Source organism: Pteropus medius, unplaced genomic scaffold, assembly GCF_902729225.1.
Source record: "Pteropus medius unplaced genomic scaffold, Ma_sr-lr_union100, whole genome shotgun sequence".
Classification (NCBI taxonomy): Eukaryota; Metazoa; Chordata; class Mammalia; order Chiroptera; family Pteropodidae; genus Pteropus; species Pteropus medius.
The window spans coordinates 2,441,847-2,447,846 of record NW_024340699.1 but is presented as its reverse complement, the minus strand read 5'-3'; positions in this window follow the sequence as shown (position 1 = coordinate 2,447,846).

Here is a 6,000-nt window from a genome sequence, read left to right as displayed (position 1 = left end):
AACACCCTCACAGAAATGCCCAGAAGTTTGACAAAATATCTGGGCATCTGGTCACCCAGCCAGTTGACATAAAATTAACTGTCACAGCTACTATCAATGATTCCTGTGGATCAAAACATTCTGATTATCATTTTGTCTCTGCTTTGCATTATGTTAAATGCATCCACCTTATCTCTAGTGACTAAGCACTGTTACTTGGTCTCTGCTACCATAGGATCCCATCACCCCACTGAAATCTATGAACTTATCTCAGTGGCAAGATCTTCCACCATCCTACCAGCCTACACAGAACAGCAACTACAGAGATTTTCAAGGATATTGGTGACCTCCTCATTAATGTATTGCCCAATACCTTAGTGAAGGAATGTACTCTGGGTCCTCTTGAACCATATAGTAGTCAGAGGTAGTGGATGAGGGCAGTAAGTCACACATAAGCTTACCCCAGCATTTCTATCTCCCTAAGTCTTGAATTCCTTTCTCTACATTATGCCAGGGAAGGAAGTTCTGGCGTCTCAGATTCATTCTATGTAGGTCACTGTTGGGTCCAAGTAAGTAAATTCTTAGTACAAGTTAACAGTGAATCCAGAATTCCTGATAAGTACACCCATATCAGTAAATTTGGCCTGTCGTATTCTGTTTTCTTTGGTCTAACACTCTTAGAATCCCATTCCCACACATATTCATCAGGTTCCTGCTTATATACATGAGGAAAATCTTGCATTTCTTTTGGATTATGAAATCTTTCCTTCAGGATCAGACTTTGTACTTGTTCCCTTGGAATATGTTGGATCATCTGACCCTAGTTATGGGTTTAGTGGCAACAAGGAGTAGTTTGGGTAGATCTTGAAAAGTATAGGCATCTCCTAGAAAGAAGACTGCCTCAGGTGAGGTTATTACAGGGACTTCAAACAAAGGAAACCTAATCCGAGACAGAAGGTGAAGGCCTGGGAGGCTCAGAGTAACTTGGGAGTTAAGATTTTCAGCTTCATTAGAGTCCATACAGATGTCTTCATTCCAAGTCTTAGGGACACTTTTCCAACTCTCATCCTAACTTTCACTGAAAGTTGTAGGTTGTGAATTCAATTTACATGTAAGTCCACAACCCTCACACTTAAATATTGTGTGAATTTTCAGCTGCAAGACATTTGGGATACTGTTAGGTGCACCACAGAATCTCTAGTTCTCTGGGCCTTGATCTGAGATTTTAAAGAGCTGAGAGTGTCCTTTTCTTACTGTATGCACTCTGGGGCACTCTGAAAAAGACACCTACCCCACAGTCTCTGTATTTGCAGCAGCCACTTGGTCTCCAGGACACTTGCTTCAAGAGGTTCTTCATCACAATACAGCCAATAATTTGGTTAGTCAGTGTCACTCAATGCCATGGCTTGCCAGCATCCCATTTCCATGTCAAGGAGCTCAATATTGCATTCAAGTCTAAAGAGAAACCCAAACACCTGAGAAAATTCTGTCTTTGAAGGTCTGTTTCCTGAGTCTCCTGGTACAAATTTCTGTATTAGTCAACTTTCAGTCAGGAGACGCAAGCTCCTTCAGTTACTTTTACAGAGAGAATTTAATGTAAAGAATTGTTAACCAGCTGTTAGAGAACTGGAAAGGCAAAAAGAATACTGTAGTAAACGCGGAAAGCAGTGACTATCCCCAGGGCCGGGAGAGCAAGGAGAAGAGCTTGGGATTAATAAAATTTAGGAGCTTGGATGACGGGTCCCATGGAGCTGAGTCAGAGAAGGCATCTGTCTGCTGAGACTGGTATATCTGAAGAAGAATAAGGCTAATTCTGAGATTGTGGAAAAATGTAAACGTGACCAGCTGCTCCTACAGGAAATAACTGTCATTGCCAGGGTGAGGAGAAATTGCTTGGGTGACAGTGACAATAACAGGAAGCAAAATGGAAAGGAGCAAGTTCCTTGCCACTCTAGATTTCCAGTCTCCTTCTAGTGCCCTATTGGCAGACTACCAGAGGGGCAGCTGGCAAAGGAGAAATGTGATTTGCAAAGTCTCAGCCCTGGCATCACTGAGCTGAGTTTAAAGCTAAGAGACTAGCTTAGTAATCAACTGTGTGTGTGTGTGTGTGTGTGTGTGTGGTGTGTGTGTGTGTGTGTGTGTGTGTGTGTTCCGGGGTTCTGAACCAACATCACACCTCTTCACCCTTCCATATTTCAATATGCATCTTCTAAGACTAAGGACATTATCCTATATAACCACATAAGCATTATTCACCCCCAGAAAATTAACAATAATTCCCTAACATTATGTAATAACTCAGACTATATTCACAGTTCCTCCAATTGTCCCTAAATATCTTTTATTACTAATTTTTTGAACTACCTTTTGATTTTTTTATGGCATTGGCATTTTAAATAATGTCCCACTCTGAACTGTTTTCTCCTATAATCATTTAGCTAATTCTGCTATTCTGTATGTTTTCTGCTAATCAGAGATTAGATCTGAAGTTATATTCAGGTTAAAATCCTTAATATATCTTATAATGTCAGGTTGTTCTACCCTTGGTAATGCTAAATTTCCTTACTTGGTTAATAAACTGGCCACCAAATCTCTCCATTATAAAGGCGTGTTTTGCCCTTTGAGCTTTTTTAAGAGTGTGTTTTATTTTTAATATCTAATACAGGCATATAGTAATTCAAAACAGTGCAGTGAAGCCTGCATCTGTCACTTCATCTCTTAGCTCCACAGATTCTCCGCAGAGGCAGCCAGCGTTACCAAGTTATATATTTTTTGAAGAGATTGTTATGCGTAAACGTAGGTACGTGTATTTGTGTGTAAACTTTTTCCCCTAAGTGGTAGCACATTGGACACACTCTTGTATGTTTTAAGGTTTTTAATTTTTTATTATACACATCATAAATTAAGTGGATAACATATGTAGAGCTAAGTGTCTTCTGAGCATGATTTAAAGGAAATATATAGAAGTCTTTTGAAATACAAGATTTAGAGAAATAAGTCTCTTACCTCACAATAAGTAACAGAAAAAAAAAATTCTAGCTGCTGACTAAATTTTATTTATGTAGCTTAATCATGCTTCATTTCTTTAATCTGGGATTTCTGCTTTTCTTCCCAGACAAAAGGCAGGGATAGAATCTTTATTTCTCATGTTTTCTCCCCGGATGATGCTAGCAAAATATGCCAAAGCCCCGGTTTCTGTACTCATTTATAGGCATCTTTCTGAAAACTTGATTCTATAAAGCAGACCTTTAGACCTTCTTTTTCACAAGGCACTTTCCTCAGCTCAAATGTCTGTTCATTTCTGATCCACACACAGAGTTGAGAAACCTCACCAAGAGCTTGTTGCATCAGATTCCAAAATTAAGTCTCCCAAATGAGGCCCTTCAAGTTACATCTGGAAACTGGCTGGATCTTTTCTGGGTCATTTCCCGTTGAACCTAAGTGGTGTCTATTTTGGTCTGACTTCATTTGTACTGGGGCTCTAACTGGCTCGGAGCTTATGTTCCCCTGAAACCTGAGGCCAGAAGAATCTCTCAGAACTCTCTGGTTTTTCTTTTCCTTCCCATGAAAACCACTCTTCTTGCTGAAGTCCTCTGCCCATGCCCAACTAAATATGGTCCAGTAGAAGGACTTTATGACTGGGCGAGATCGGAGCTCTCATCGCAACTCTGCCCCTCACTCCCTGTGTACCCTTGGGAAGATGGCCTGCTTCTGTGCCTCTGTTCCTTCAGCTGTACAGTGGGAGAAGTACTTATCCCTAACTGGGAAGATTGGAGCAGACTGCTCCTTGAAATGTTCTTTAAAGAGAAAATTGCATAATTCTCAGGAGCTTACTGTTATTAACTGTCTAAATTCTCTGCCACATCCCCAGATCCAGCTCATCCATAAGAGCAAAGGAAAAATTTCCAGAAACTGCAACCCAGCATCTACTTAAAAAAAAAAAAAAAAATTTCTTTTTTATTGAGGGGAGGGCTGTTAATAAGTAATAGATTCCCATGGTTTTAAAATTCAAATTGATCCAAAAGACATACAGTGAAAAATAAGTCTCCCCCTTAGGACTGTTTTCCAGTTCCCCTCTCCAGAGACAGCTTCTCGTGTTACAATTTTTTGTATATCCTTCTAGAGATAGATTATGCTCACGCATCCACATGTCTGTGTGTATTTTCCTCAACTCTTTTTTTTTTAACTCAAGTGATATAAAACTCTACATACGGTTCTGCTCGTTATTTTTCTCATGGAACAATGTATCGTTGAGATAATTCCATAATAGTACATAGAGGTCTGCCTCTCTATATAAATATATGTATCACGATTCATTTAATTTGTCCCCTATTGTTAGGCATTTAGATTGTTTCAAGTCTTTTGTAGATTCAAACAAGGTTGCAGTAAATATCTTTCTAAACACTTCCAGGATAAGTTACAGGAAATAGAATAGCTATGTCAAAAAATAAATTACGTATTTTTCATTTCTATAAACCCACAAGTTTTCCTTGCAGTTCAACTATCATCTTGTTCCATTCTAAGTGACATCATACACAGAGCAGCCAGCATTCACTCCAACATCACAGTCTTTCTGTGGAAAGGCAGCAAGTCCTCTCCACCAACAGCTGTCCCCCCAATGCTGCCACGTTCATGAGACCCCATCTGGAATGATCTCATCCTGGAGAACTTCACAGCCCCAAAGCCCCTTGTCGAAAGTAAACATGGACAGCTTGGGCCTTGGCCATTAGCTCTCTGGAATGATTCAAAGGTTGTTTTTAAACACTTTTGTACCAAAATTGGAGAAAAGAAAAGGTTGATAAAAGGCAAACAAGAAGGCATACATTTTAATAATAATGGATGCAAGACAAAAGATCTGGGGCTTGCTTTATCTTGACTCCACAACTAACTACCAAGTCACTGAAGGTCTCTGGACCTCTTTGTCCTCATGTGTTAAATGAAGACAGGTGGACCAAATTATTTCTCAAGACCCTTTCTCCTTTGAGATTCTGAAGATTCAGTTACAGTGTAGTTCAGGGGTACTTGTCCTCCCAACCTCACCGTATTCAAAAGGCAAGATATGTCACAAATCAGTACATTATTAATATCCAAATGGGTGGTACAATTGAAAAGGGATTTAGACAGTGGTGTGCTGGTAAACAGGCTGGGGGCCGGGTTTGGGGAAAGGCAGCCTTGATTTGTAGCATTTGCTAAATTCTGTAGTGTATTCCCACTATGACAATTCCAAACTAATGTGACATCACTAAAATCAGAGTCGAGAAGAGCGGCACGGATTGGCTGCTGGCTCCAGCAAACCACCAGTTAGGAATTTGAAGCAAGCATTTTCTTCAGACTTTTGTTTTGAGAGGACTTCATGGAAGAGGAGAGATTAGAACTAGGCCTCGAAGGATACTGCATTAGGATATCTTTCCATGATAACTGACAGAAACATTTCGAACTAGCTTAAAGAAAGAGAAAAAATGAGAGATGTGAATGTTTTAGCACAAGCATCTGAACAAAGGACTCACGATGTAGTCATAGCACCTTTCATGCTCCACCTTTCAGTTCTTGAATCTGCTTCCATTTGTGTACTGAATGCCATCAGCACTCCCTCTCCGAGCAGCAAGAAATAGGCTAGTGGCAACCCAGGTCTATTTCCTTACAGTTAACAATTCAGAAGAAAAGCAATGCTTCTCATGGAGATCACATGGAAAGACTCTGATTGGCTCTGCTTGAGTCTCATGTCCATGTCTAGACTCTTAACTGGGCACAAAAGGAAAGGGTACCTGGTCCGCATACCCCTGCCGCCAGAGGGCGGGCAGTGCACTAGGATGGACCACTCTCCCTACCACCGGATACACATGGGAATCATCCATACCGAATTCCCCCAATGGACAGAGGGGTGCTGGGAAGATAAAAGCTGTGAATTCCTAGTAGGCATAGGTACGGCTTTGTAGAGAGGCAGACAAGTGGGTACTAGTCAGAGGGAACTGTGTAAGTGGAGGTGCAGAAACATAAAAGTTGAGGGTGCATTTAGGAGCC